Below are 15,288 nucleotides of genomic sequence, written 5' to 3'. Positions count from 1 at the left end.
CACATATCTTATGATCCATTTATATGAAATGTCCAGAATCGGGAAACCTATAGAGATAGAAAGTAGAGCAGAGTTTGCCCGGGGCCCAGAGGTGAGAAGAATGGATAATACCTGCTAATGGATAAAGAGTTTCCTTTTGGTGATGAAAATATTCTGATATCAGATAGTGGTGATGGTTGCAGGACCTTGTGAATATGCTGAAAACAACTAAAGTATATACTTTATAAAAGTAAATCTTACATTATGGGAATTATATTTCAATTTATTTTTAAAAAAGCAATAGTGAGCAAAGAAATTGTCAGTAAATCTAAAGAAGTGCTGACCATTTAAAAAAACAGCAATAATGACTAGTCTGAGATAGATTAAAAACAATATGCAACTTCATACAACACTGAACATAAACAATGAAAGTGATATTAATAAATAGTAAGTCTAGGTGAAGGGTCTATAGGTTTTATTGTATTATTCAATAAATATTAGTCTTTCAACCTTTTTGTAAGATTGAACTTTTCAAAATAAAAGGTTAGAAAAAAAGTGAATGGGATTGTATTGAAATTAAACAGCAGAGCAAAAGTTATATGTAATAATAATCTTCCTTAAAAAGGCAGATATTCTACTCACTCAACAAATATTTTTGAGCACTTATTATGTTGTAGACAAAGTACTAGAAACTCAGAGAAACCAGGTCTTTTCGTAAGTTGATCGCTCATTTCTTATTAGTGCTGAATAATACTCCATTGTCTGTATGTACCAAGGCTTATTTATCCATTCACCGGCTGAAAGACAGCATGGTAGCTTTCATGTTTTGGCAATTACGAATAAGGCTACTGCAAACATCTGTGTACTGTGTTTTTTGTAGACATACATTTTCAATTCATTTGGGTAATACTAAGGAGAACAGTTGTTGGATCTTATGATAAGAGTACATCTAGATTTGAAAGAAACTACGGAGCTGTATCCCAAAGTGGCTGCACCATTTTTCATCCCCACCAGCAATGATGAGAGTTCCTGTTGCTCCACATCCTCACCAGCATTTGGTGCTGTCAGTGTTTTGAACTTCGGCTGTTCTAATGGGTGTGTAGTGGTATCTCATTGCTGTTTTGATTTGCAATTCCCTAATTACATGTGATGTGGAACATCTGTTCATATGCTTATTTGCCATCTGTATATCTTCTTCGGTGAGGTGTCTGTTTAGATCTTTGGCCCATTTTTCAATTGGGTTGTTCATTTTGTTAATTGTTGAGTTTTAAGAGTTCTTCACATATTTTGGATAACAGTCCTCTATCAAATATGTATTTTGCAAATATTTTCTCCCAATCTGTGTCTTGTCTTCACATTCTCTTGACATTGTCTTTCACAGACGAGAGGTCTTTAGTTTCAATGAAGTCCAACTTATCAATTATTTCTCTATTGGATCGTGCCTTTGGTGTTGTATCTAGAAGGTCATCACCATACCTAAGATCATCTAGATTTTCTCCTATGTTGTCTTGTAGGAGTTTTATAGCTTTGTGTTTTACATTTAGGTCTACAATCCACTTTGCATTAATTCTTAAAAAGGGAGTAGGATTTACGTCTAGATTCTTTTTTTTTTTTTTTTTGCATGTGGATGTCCAGTTGTTCCAGCACCATTTGTTGAAAAGACTCTAGTTATTTTTTATTTATTTCTTTTTTAATTAAAGGTATTGACCGAAGACCATGCTCTTAGAATTTTAAACATTTGAAATTTGGCAAGGTGTGCTTTGTGGCACAATATACGGTCAAGTTTTTGTAAATGTGTTTGTGAAATTCTAAACAATATGACTTGTAAATACAGTTAACCTTTCAGCAGCACGGGGGTTCGGCGCACCGTCCCCCACCTCCCACTGCTGAAAACCCACCTACTGCTACCCCTGCCTCAAAAACGAAGGAACTAACAAACAACTCACCCAAGGGCAAGAGGCTGAAACAGTTTGGACAGAATCAGGAATCAGACCCTAGTTCTTTTGATTCCATGCATTGTGATTTCTAATTGAACACAAACTTTTCCCCACACTTAGCTAATTTAAAGATCTGTAAAAAAGGAAAATACAGTACTATATTTATTGAAAAAGATCTGGGTATAACTGGACCCATGGCATTCAAACCAGTGTTGTTCAAGGGTCAACTGTATTCTATATTTGTACATATTTTGTACAGACATTTTAAAATTTGCATACCCGTATCCTTATTTTTTGTTATGGAGTGTGTGGGGTGCTTATAAAACCAGGTAAATATGACATTAACTAGAATCTCTTCTTAGAAAATCAATAATTAGGTGGGACCATTAATGAATGGCTTAAACTTTCATTAAGTCTTAGAAAACTTATTGTTTTACACCTATTACATATCAGAAACCAGTGCTCACAAAGCAAAACTAACTGGTATAAAACCACCATCATTCATCAGTGGAAAGCCAGAGTTTAAACAGTATTACTTGTTCAAAATCCTTTACTTTCTCCAGTGTACTGCCTGCCTTCTCAATATTATTAATATAACCTGTTAAGCATTCAAGTGAACTTATACAGAGATATTCAAGTTATGTATTACTGCATAATAAACTACTCCCATGTGAATGTTCGTTCATAACACCGTTACTCATAGTAGCCCCAACTTGGAAACAACCCAAATATCCTTCACATAGTACATGGGCCGGAAAGCTGGTGCATCCGTACCATGAACTACTACTCAGTAATAAAAGGGATAAACTTCCGACACATGCAGCTACTTGGGTGGATCTCAAAGGCATTATGCTGAGTAGACAAACAAAAGTCAGTCTCAAATGGTCATATACTATATGATCCCATTTATATAACATTCTCAAAAGGACAAAATTCTAGAGCTGGAGCATGGATAGTGGTCTCCAGGGGGGTGGGGAGTGGGTCATATTATTAAGGGTTAGAATGAGGAACTTCTATTTCAGTCACATTCTATGTGACAATGGTTATGCAAATCAACACATGGGGTATATGAGGTATATGACATAGAACTACACAGACACACATATGAAAATGTTTTGGTACTGTACTATAATTATCTAAGATGTTACCATTGGGGGAAGCTGGGGGAAGGCTCCACCAGAAACCATCTCCGTCACTTCCTTTGAGTCTATAATTATTTTAAAATAAATTAAAAGTTAAAAAGGTGATTATCCAAATATAGCATTGCTATCCCTAGCAGCATCTCTGATGGACATTCAATCTCACTTGCTTGAGACTTCGGAAGACTTACAACTTGCATCTTTTCCAGCTTCTTACATCCCAGGTTGCTCATTTACTCTGAACTATGAGTCCGTAAGGAACCATAAACAGTATTCAATTTTCCTTTACCATCCTTGGAGTATCATCATTGATTAAACCATAATTTATGGTTCTATTTCAACTAAGCCACGAACTAAATTTGAACCTTTCCCCAAAGTTCAGAAACGTTCTGAGGGTCAGCTTCCTAACCCGATAATCTGTGAGCACATTTCCGGCTCTACCTTGCAATGACTTCACAACTCTAGGTACCCTTGCTTTGCCTCATTAGACTCTGGCCTTCTTGAGGCCAGAGACCAAGCCTCGTCCTTAAAAGGAATCTATACTGTATCATCCTGCATGCTGAGGTGGCCCAAAAATACTTGGACAAACAGAAACTGCTAAGTTAGGAGCTGTATGTGCATCTACTCATCCATATTCTGACCACTTGACACTAAAATTTAGATGTTGGCAATGCCAGCGAAGCAAGTATTGAGCACCGATTATTTCTAACAAAGTATTTTTTTTCTACAAAGTCCATTCAACTTTCTTTATGAAAGACTCAAAAATTTTAAATGATTGAAATACTGTATCTTTAACATGAATATTGTTCTATAATTCCCTATATTGTAGAAATTCAAGAAGCTTTCAGATTCTTCACTTCATCAGTTATATAACTAAAATGTTTACTAGTTTAGCAGAGCTAGTTGATATACTCATCCCATTCATTAAAATTCAACCCACCTTGAACTTTCCTTCAAAATATCCTAGAAAATGACAAAACCACTGGTATTACATAAACACATATATTGCTTTAACAATCCAATATACAGATCTAATGGTGTTCTATAATGTCTTGATTCAGTATCATCTGCTAAACATTTATTGCTAATTCACTTTATAACATTCTTTATTAAAAGTCATTAAAACCTGCAGCTGCATCCGTAATTATTTCCTAAATATAAAGACTGCTTTTATAAATGATCTCCTTGTTCAAAATACTGCCATACAGCTCACAGACTCTTTGTTAGAAGCCAGAGAGCTTTTATTCTTTAGGAAAAGAGATGCTAAGTAATTCATCAGATGCCAAACCCTTTCTTTGGCCACATTTCGGCTTTGATCCAAGTGGTCAACTTCTATGTTCATTAAGAATAGTTATAACATAGTCTCAGATGGATGCCCAGGACTTTTATCCATTGGAGTACCATCCTGCTCCTAGGATTCAATCTCTTAATGTGCATCCTTGATAAACTTGAAAAAGCTCAGTGATTTGGCAACGTCAAGCACACTGAAGAGCAGCTCATATGCAAATATTCTGGAGACACACATGGAAGGAAGAGACTGCATTTCATCTGGAGTTTTGTTAATTCTGCTCAGGAGAAAATAGCCTACTGGGGGATTTATATGCCTGTAAAAATGATGTAAATGATTTCAGGCTCCATTTAACTGATTATTCTATGATTATACTGCTTTTACAAAACCCCCCCCCCACCAACAAAAAAGAGAAAACTCCAGAGAAATAAAGTTCCGATACGATTTAAAGAAATTTCATTTTCATTGAAAAAAACCCATTGAATTCTGTGTAATAGAGTTGCTTATTTCTCAAAACAATTTCATTTATTCATAAGCATGACTGATAAATCAATATTGGTGACAGCATCCCCTAAACAATGCAGGATACCTGTGAGTTAGTGGGTAGGATAGTATGTAATTTGTATGCATATACTGCTTGGAATATGACCATTTTTCAGAAACTGTTCTCTCCAAGATAGCCAATGATCTACATTTGGACAAACCCAAATGCACTTGAATCTTTATTCCTTTTCGCTCCCTGCAATGTCAACACTATTAACAATCTATTTTTTTTCTTGAAACTCTGTTTTCCCTTACACTTTTCTAAGTGCACTTACATAACCTTCTCTCTTATTATTTCTCCTTCCCCAAATGTTCATAAACTACTGATTTTTTCCTTCATTCTCTCAAACAGTTAATGTATTTTCACAGCTTCAGCAACAATCTCCATTTTGATAGCTCTGAGCTGGATATGTCAGGTTGTACCTCTTTCTGAAACCAATGGTTCCTTCCCCTGCTATTTGGTCCTTACACCCTTTCACCACTAGACATGTCCCAAGTCAGGTGTGACACCTTTCCTTCCAAAGAAACTCATTTTACGTCTACACGCATTTGTGTTTACCAAGCACCTGGCAGGTATCAAGCACATGATCTCATCTTGATTCTTCCCTTGTTTGTTAGTCCATCACCCATCACCTTACCATCCTGTCTCAACTGACTCATTGCTAACCTTTGCCCCATCAGGTCATGTTCTCATCACCTCAAACCTGAATCACTGCAGTAGAAGCAACCCTGGTCCTTCCTGAAGGACAATTCCTCTGAAATATGACATTCAACACGTGATTATGCTGTCCGAAAACCTCCCTATTTGTATAAGATTAAGGTCAAGATAATATGCGAGCCCTTCCAAGTCCGTGAGAATCTAAACCCCTCCAGTTCCTTAGTCAGTAAAAGTAAAAGTAAAATATAATTGCTTACTTTGTTTGTTTTTATCATAATTTGAAGCAAGTGAAGCATGTAATTAGTGAGACAGAAGGTATTTCTTCTTCCCAAACCACCTATAAAGTATAGAAAATATGAAATATTGACACAAATCTTAATTTTGACTCAATGTACAGAGAATCATTTAACTTTCCCGGACTTCAACTGTCTCATTTGCAAAACAGGAATGATAATGTTTGCCTCTCAGTCCTGCTGTGAGAATCACATGTGAGATGCCCAAGAGAGAGGAACTTTCACAAAACTGCTAATGCCACACAAAGTGGGGGGATCTTACTGAGAAGGGGAACTAGAGAAGGCTGGGTCCCCTGGAACATACTTATATGGCCCAGGAAGACTTCATGCAACAATGAAATACTCTAACTTCAGGAGTTTCCAGAAATTTACTGCCATGGAAAGAAAACACAAAATGAAAAATAAAAATGCACTGATGATGGATAACTGGCAAATATCATTTTTCGGTGATCACTTAAAAGGATTTACAAGTAGAGAAAAACAATGGGCTTGGAGAGAAAAATGAACAGCCTATTTGTTTATGAATGTAATAAATTAGATGAACACCCTAATCTTACTTCCCTTAGCTCTAAATGTACCCTACCATATCACTGCTTGGTCATATGACCTGCAATCAGTGGTGAAGTATCCAGACAACTGGATTAATCTGCTCTTAAGAGTTTTACTTCTTCAAGATTAAAACCAGACCAGAGAAACAAAAGATAAATAGTCCAGCTAAATTGGTGCAGGCTTACCACATGATAAGTGAGGAAATATTATATAAAACTGCTGGAAAAAAAAACAAATACAGAAAAAAAAGCTATCCAGTCAGAAGTACTAGTATCCACATTGGTCTATGACTCTGTTTGTGTCCTTTGGATTTTACTCATTTCTGAGTAATAAAGTAAAAGGACACCCACAAAGCTGGGGGGCATTAATTACATTGAAGGTCACATTAGGAACATTTCATCTTAAAACGTTCTTTAAAAACAAGCTTTTAGAGAGACAATAGCCCATGAGCCCACCTTTGCTGAGTATTCCATCCACAGCAGGTACAGAAAATGACCTAGAAATCGTTGGTAGATTCTTCAGTGCCATTGTAGCGGACAGTTGCTCTTCTTTCTACCCTATAACCCCCCTTTTTCTGAAAACTGCACCAAAATTTGTACTGGAGGGAGGGGGCTTTGCATTTAACAGACCCTAGTCAACAGCTGCTTCTCTGTTTCTCTCCTGGTCTTACAGTTTGTCAAGGTTCCCGTCTGAGTCACAGTCGTTGTTGCAGGAATCAGACGACAGAGAGCGGGGGAAGAGGTGGCGGAATAAACACATCATGGAATACTGTTGATCTGGCTTCATTCCTACTTATTCTATGGACTATTTTTTCCCACAATATTTTTGACCAGTCAAAGAAACGGAGTATTTATTTCTTCTCAGCCACTCCTCATTTTTTGAGATTTATTTTCTTGTAAACTTCTAAAAGATACTAAGATGAAGTTTTTTGCCAAGTCATTATTCATTCTCCCATTTTTAGAAAGAAACAGAGAGGCCTGGAGAAAAACTGATGAAATATGTCAGTTCTGGTTTTTAACAAATGCCACTGAAATTAGAGAAGTCACGGGTCTGCAGGCTCCAGGACCCGGAAAGCATTCGGGGCCGAGTCCAGCTTGCAGGCCGTTTTGTTCCAATTAAATTAGGTGAAAACGAGGAGATTTCACATAAAATCTGGGCTATATCTCCCAGGTTTCACTCTAACTGAGGAGAGCCAGAGTCAGGAGCTTCCTGCGGGGCTTGCCCTCCGAGGTCCCACTGACCGGCCAACCTGCCAGAGCCCGGCAGACACTGAACTTACAACCCATGCAAAGAGATGCAGGAATGGATACACAAACAGAAAAGGAAACACTCTAGGACAAAGCAGGAAGAACTGGGTAGCGGTGAGCATAGTGTGTTTTGGACAACATACAAAACAAGGGAGTCATCTGATGAAATAATAAGCAAACAATTGTGGGTTAGCTGATCGATATGCAGACTGGCCTAACAAGGCCCCTGGGTATCAGAGGGGGATTGGTTCCAGGACACGCCACGGATACCAAAATCCATGGCTGCTCAAGTCCCTTATGTGAAATGGCGTAGTGTTTGCATATAACCTACACACACCCTCCTGTATACTTTCAATCATCTCTAGATTACTCACAATACCTCATACATTGTAAATGTTAGGTAATTAGTTGCTAGTGTGCAGGAAATTCAAGTTTTGTTTTTGGGAACTTTCCAGAATTTTTTTTTCCCCGAATATTTCTGATCTGTGGTTGGTTGAATCCAAGGATGCAGAACCTGCAGATATGCGGGGGGGCTATAATAACGAACACCACCTTGAGTGAGTTCTGCTGTGTACGGACAGCGGCCCAAGCGCGCCCTATGCCTTGTTACGCTAACTGTTCCCGACAGCGTATTGAGGTGAAACTGTCTTTTGCTTCACATATGGAAATAAAGAGACTCAGAGTTTACATGCTTTGCCCGACTTTGTATAGTTACTGAGTCTCTATACCAGGATTCAAATTCATATCTGTCTGATCATCAGTCTCACGTACTTTTCACCATAAGAGTATAGGGTCCTAGTCAAGAGAAACAGTCTGCGGGAAGCAGAAGGAAAGTTTCTGAGCTCAACTAAATCTGTAGGCTTTTGTTTGTTTTCTAACGGACGTGATAATGATTTCCCAAAAGAATCAAGAAAAGAGATGCGCTATTAAATTAAGGTAAAGTGATTTACCCAAAGTCACATAATCTGTTGAGAAAACCATGTTAGACTTTAAACTTCTTATGTACTCAATGCATTTTTAATCATGCAATACTATCTTCTCACTGACTTTCTTAAATTTCTTAATCTCAGATACTTACCTATGTCTTACCATGAAGCCCCGTGAGCAGATTCAAAGAGGATGCATTATTCTTTTAAATAGTTTTGTATGAGTAACGTATTACTGTTAACATTCCGGTATCATTTCTAAAAGACTCATGTTTTATGTTAATTTACTTTGTGAATTTATCAGGTATCTTTTATAAAATTAAATCTGCAGCTCTTTGACATTTTGAGTGAATGGCAATATATTTGCTAAATATAAATATAGTTATAACTACTTCACAAATTTAAATTTTAAAAATGTATGTGAGTATGTACATTAAATGTGATAAAGAATTAGCCACTTTTCTAATGTACTGATTTAACGATTGTTTTATTTTAAAAAAAAAAACCTATTTCAGCTTCACTGATAATTTGAAGACCAAATTCATGAAAATCTAAAACAATCTTCTGACACTTCATGTGTAGAATGTGCTGAACTACCTTCACAATAATGATTGAAAGAGAAAGTTCTTGATCACATGACATTATTTTAATGACCTGTCACTTTCTGCTTTTTTCCCATTCTTCTTTCTCTGTTGTTTCTTTACTTTTTCTTTTTTGGTAAGTGATAACAAATCAAACCTAAAAATATATATATATATATAATAATTGTATCACAAACAAGGCAATTATAAAATTTTCCATTTCTGGTTCAGTCAAATAGTTTAACCACAAAACTATATGGAAACTGACTGTAACACCAAATAATAATTTAGATTTCTCAAACTTACTATTGGTATATTTTTAGTGATAATCTAGAAATCTATACAAACGAAATGTTTAAAGGTTACATTTAAAAAATCATAGCTACTTTTAAAACTCCAACTGATGACATAAAATAAGCCATGAGATATTGCATAACTGGAGATTTCTTGACGACACCTATGAACAGAATCTCAGCTCTGGACTAGATCAAGACCACATCCTTACAGCATTTCCAGGGTACCTACACAGACCAGCCCCACGCTGTCCACACTTCACTCCATCTTCACTAGCCACTGAAGCAAATCAAAGTGCTTTCTGGATGTATTTTCAGATATTGAGTTTTTAAAGTGCACTTAATCCTTTGAGTATCCTTATTGGTATAACTAATGATAAATATTATTTCTCCTTTACATACCCGAAAATTATGACAAAAATGCAGTGACTGATTCATTTAAAGTCAAAATGAAAGTACAGTTGACCCTTGAACAACATAGGTCTGAATTAAATGGGTACACTTACACCCAGATTTTTTCAATAAATATATTGGAAATTTTTTTGGAGATATACGACAATTTAAAAAAACGAACAGTGGAAATGCATAGCCTAGAAATATCGAAAAAAATTAAGAAAAATGTAGGTATGTCATGAATGCATAAAATATCCATAGACATACATATAACATACAAAACATGTTGATGGATTGCTTATGTTATTAGTAAGGATTCTGGTCAAGAATCGGCTATTAGCAGTTCAGGGGTGTCAAACGTTATATGTGGATTTTCAGCTGCACGGTGTGTTGGTCCCCCCGAACCTCAGCATTGCTCAAGGGTCAGCTGTAATTAAAATGAGCTTGGGTCATGCTGACCTAGGCTCGACCGTTTGGTATAAAACATGGTGTCAATTTTGAATAATAGATATTTTAAAATCAGGTCCTCCCTGCATTACAATATTTTTCCATTGAGAGATATAAGAAAATTGATGCTGAATTAATGAGAAAATATTATATTCTCTACATTGAAGCTCTTAAATGTAAGAGGCACGTCGCCATATAGTAATCAGAAGGGACTCTTTTGATGAAGGAAGGAACGATTGCTACTGGAGATTATTTATAGTAATTCGAAGATACAGCACCTAAGTTTCCAAAACACTCTTGAAAGCATCGTATCGAGACTTTCCAATATTCCACGGAGTACGCATCTATTCAGATATCCCACAAATACTTAGGTGTCAACCACATACAGAGGATTGCGGCTTAACCGGTAGGTAAAGTATCCCCATAAGTAGTGGGTTGGGTGACTTGTCCAAGCTCTTATGACCAGCATTTCAAGAATCCCCATCTTCTGACTGTCAAACAGTCCTTGTTCTGCTACGTCACGATGCGTAACATATTTTATACTGCAGGATGCTGTCTCTTACCATGCATGCCATGTACAACTCATTCTGCCAAGCTAAACGGGACAAAAATACGAAATAAGAGGTCTCTCTCCATTTGAGTGCTAGTCTATGACTCACCGGATGGGTTTCGGGGGCGGTTAGACAACTGTAGAAATAACTTCTGGCTTAAGATACACTTTTCTTCGCTAGTGGCTTTTGCCTTCCTGATAGAATTGGGTGAATAAGCAGGTTCCTTGCCTGGAATTTATATCTTTTAATTGGTATGAAAACAACAGTCAATTCTTGAAGGCCTTCTTAAATTCCATAATAATCACCTCTCACTTTTACATTTTTTGTAACTATGTACATAACTTGGTTCAAACCCATGCAAGCAATTCCAAAGGCAAACTGTGGACATTCAAATCCACTAGGATCTGATGGTCAATAATTACATTAGACTATCCAATTCACATTTAGATGGTCTAGACAAAATTGACTGATTTTTTATAATATTTTTATAATTTAAAGGTTCAAGCCAGAATTCTCTGTCCCACTCTCATACATACCATTTCTTGTTAAAAGAAGAAAAGGAATTGAACAGATTCCAGGGCTCATTTCTAATTATCCTCCGGTCCTATACGGTATACACTTCACATTTTCCTGATCGTGCAATCCTGTTTCACTTTTCTTTTTTGAGTCTCAAATATAAGCAACATAACAACACAGATCCCTCCCAACAAAACTCCTTCCTCTGCGAAGCGGTGCTGGATATTGTGTCTGGTACTCCCTGAACCTCATGCATCCTAACAGACCAAAAAACCATCAGGAAAAAGAGCTGTTTTAATGGGATATGGATGTCCTAGAATTAAGTATTGATCTCTCTGTAAAGACAGGTGATTCTGTGCAAAAAGAAGGTTTGGTTGCATTAGCCCACCCACTCCTTTTTGGGGGGGCAGGGGCAGTTACAGATTAGAATTTCCACAGGCTTTAAGTTGGTTTACAAAGCTCTGTCTCAATGTAACGACATTTCCCCAGAGATAAGGATTGACGAGAGCTTCCAGGCAGCTTGCCTGAGCTTGGAACGGTGAATGAGTTATTTATTTCTGTAACCAAATCTCCAAAAGAATTAGGCCAGGATAACCCTTACTTTGTGCTTTTTGAGCCACATTTGGAGAAAGCCTGCCCCCTCTGCCACCGAGAAGGTAACTGCGGCCACGTACCCACAGGCCTGCTTCCTGGAACACGTTCTCCGCTTCCATCCTAAGCTCTGCCCACCAGGGGAGTCTGTCTGGGCTATTAACTGACAACCAAACTAAGAGTCTAACAGTAGGCTGTAACTCTCTTAAAACATGCTTCATCAGTCCACGTGGTAATTTCACGTTCACATATCTCAGATCAGGAAAACAAGCAAACAAACAAAAGCAGGCTGTGCCAGGGACACACTGTAGGTCCCCTGGCGGGGAACCCAAGTCAGTAGCGCATTTCTCCTCCTGAGATTATCACTTCCGACCTGCACAGGGGCCACGGAGCCCCCAAGGAGCTCGGCGACATGGATGCCTCTGCTCCCTTTCTGCTAAGCAAGCAGGTTCACGGCAAGTGACAAGTGACAGTTGAGAACGATGTGCCCTCAGCGTGCAATTGCCGCTCTCGGCCAACGCAAAACAGGGGCGCTTCGGCGCAGCAACCGAGACCATCTTAACTGCCTCAGAGGATGTTAGCGATGAAATTGAGAAGAGGGTAGGTATGCAAATGTATTTTATTATCAGTTATAGATGACCTAAGAAATTAAAAGGAAAACCCGAAGAACTGTGCTTTCTCAAAGGGCCCAACTCTCTCCACAGGGTTGGTTATGCTTACAGCGTCACGTGTGTTTAAAGGATTGTCAAAGTCTGTCCTGCCAAGGCAAGCTCTCCACTCACTGAATGTGCTCATCGGAACCCATCGAGCTCTTAGTGAAATGTCAGGCATGGGCTGTAAATTTGTGCAACTGCCTTTACCCAGTGAACCCTTTTTATTAAAGCAGAATGCTTATCAAGGTCACTGCGAAAGACTGTAGTTTTGAAGCTCCAGGGGGAGACTCCAGAAGTAAGAATTAACAGAAAATAGATTTAATTAAGACTTTAAAGCTTATGGTTCGTCAAGAATCTCTTGGCCCCCTCATCACTTTTGGGATTTCAGTGACAAATGTATTTTGTAGCACTAAGAAGTCAGAATGCTATGGAAACCCTCTCTCCTAAAAAGGCACGCTAAAGCTTCTCATTTTCTGCCTTCTGGCAGGTCTGGTTTGAGCAAGTAGTCTTAAGCTTTAAAAGGCTGGAAAGACAACACTGCATGAAAACGTGTGTTTTTCTTTAGGTAAGATCCACAGGTGCAGGTATACTCGGGGTTGGTGTAGAGAGAGGGATCAGGTGTGTGTACGCATGTGTCTGTTCTTGTGCACAGTCTGGCACATTATAATCATATGAAATATATTAGAAGAGATGGTTAAACCATCACTACTAGTAACTTTTTGATTCTTGCATACTATGTAACACAGATAGGATCAGTTTAAACTACAAGTATAATGCCAAGAAAAAAAAAAAACTCTTACAAAATGCCAGATTGTATCGTTTTGGGGGAAAACACGACACACACATTCAGAAAGATATTAGCTCATCAATAAATATACCCAACTAAGATTTTACTATACTGATAGAAGCTTATATATATATATATAATTTTTAATATTCTCATCACACAACGGACTTCAGAGAAGTAAAATATCCAACTGCTTTACTAGGTAAGATTTTCCCAAAGATCATTATGCAGGAACAGCCATGTAAAAATCAAATTCTTTATCGTCTAATCCACAAGGAAAAAATAATACTGTTTTAATCTTTCTGTTAAAATCTTGGGCGGGGGGGAAGCCGTTTGAGTTATCAACAAGCAGAAATAATAGTATTATCACTTACCTGCCAAGTAAAGGAATTGGAATTCTTCCAGTTTCTCTAACGTCAGGTTGTGAGTAGGTCTGCAACCTCGTCTCACAAAGCTATTTCCAGAACAGGTGCAACCCTCTCACGAGCATCCTGTTTATTTGGAGAAGAGTGGGCCTCGGAGCACTCGGACCCCGACTGCAGAGCCCATGGTTTCTCAGCGGCTCCGAGAACTTCGGCCTCACTCTTCGGCCCCTATCCCTCTGGCCCCCGGAGGAAATTATTCTCGAAGTTGCTGCGGAGAGTTTGATCCGTGGAACAGGAGGGCTCCTCGGAGCCCTGCTCGGGGGTCGCAGCAGGGAAAAGAAGGCTCCTTTCCGTCGGTCACGGCCGGGGAGGGGGGCGCGGGGGCACCGGGAGCGCAGCCTCTTAGCTGCGAGGCGCGGGGAGCCGGGCTGCCCTCGGCGAGGCCCGCGGCGGCGCAGTCCGGTCCCGGCGGCGGCAGCCGGGTCCGGAGACGCTGTCCATCCCCTCCGGTGCTGAAGTCAGGGGCCCGAAGCCCGGGCCGGGCCCCGCGCCGCACTTTTCCTCGCCAGCCAACGCGAACAGCTGCTCGCCTTCCGGGCTCGCCTTCCTCTGGCGCTTCCTCTCTGGGTAGGGGTGCGCGGGCTCTCCAGGATCACAGCCCCATGCTTATTTGGTGGCACCGTTTCCGGACGGTATCTGACGGTGGAGGTAGGAATCCGTGGGAAATCAGATTTGAGCCGCTCCTGACTTTCCAGTGGCCGCGAACGAGTTTCCTAATGCTAGAAACGAAAGGAAACGCACGCACACGCGCGCGCACACACGCGCACGGGAGAGGGAGCGGGTGTGTGTGTGTGTCGGGGAGGAGAGTAAATATAGATTATGTACCGTGGAAAAGCCAGAGCTTCTCTGGGTCTCTCATTACGTAAGATGGAAAGGGCTATTTTGGAAGACTTCACAATCCTGATCGCCAGTTAGGGGGACCAGATGTGAATTCTGAGAAGCCCCATTTGAAATTCCTAGGTTAGACACAGCAGAGCAATCGTGAATTCTTCTTAGATCCTCCAAGCAGAAACGACAGGTTACTGTTACATTAAAAGACAGAGAATGAAGGAAAAAGAAAAAGAAAGAAAAAAAAAAAGGCCCCGCTACCTTGCGAAAGGCTGCTGGATTGTCTGGGGGTCCCAGCTGAGCCGCCGGGGGATCGGGCCGGACGCGGGTCGCCGGAGCGCCGGGCGGCGAGGCTGGCGAGGCAGCGGTGCGCGCCGGGCGCGGGCTCCTTCCCGGGGGCCGGGCTGGCGAGCGCCTGCAGCCTCGGCCCCTGCAGGGCGGCGGGGGAGGCCGAGTGCTCAAGGATCGAGCCGGGGACGAAAAAGTCAGCGGGGAGGCTCGGCTGTCCCCGCCCTTTCAACGCCGCCACGACGCGCCGCCCGCCGGCCCCCGGCCCGGGTTTCCGCTCTTCAGCCCGGCTTCTCCTCGCTGCCCCCAGGCCTCGCCGGCCCGTCGCTCCCGCGGCGCACAGACCCCACGTCCGCCCGCTGCACCCGCTCGCACA

General features: G+C 40.2%; 1 protein-coding gene across 4 annotated transcripts in view; it reads right to left on the bottom strand.

Annotated features, from left to right (window-relative positions):
• Nucleotides 1-14,925, bottom strand: part of SNTG1 (syntrophin gamma 1) — a 480,938-nt gene extending 466,013 nt beyond the window's left edge. For 3 of the 4 annotated variants that reach the window (XM_061171419.1, XM_061171421.1, XM_061171422.1), the window contains exon 1: nucleotides 13,746-14,905. The gene's annotated coding sequence lies outside the window, so the exon portion shown is untranslated. Of the gene's footprint in view, nucleotides 1-13,745 lie in introns of all 4 variants that reach the window. The other variant, XM_061171420.1, reaches the window with a different exon arrangement.
• Nucleotides 14,926-15,288: the final 363 nt, after the last annotated feature.

Source organism: Eubalaena glacialis, chromosome 17 (assembly GCF_028564815.1).
Source record: "Eubalaena glacialis isolate mEubGla1 chromosome 17, mEubGla1.1.hap2.+ XY, whole genome shotgun sequence".
Lineage (NCBI taxonomy): Eukaryota > Metazoa > Chordata > Mammalia > Artiodactyla > Balaenidae > Eubalaena > Eubalaena glacialis.
This window is presented reverse-complemented; position numbering and strand designations above follow the sequence as displayed.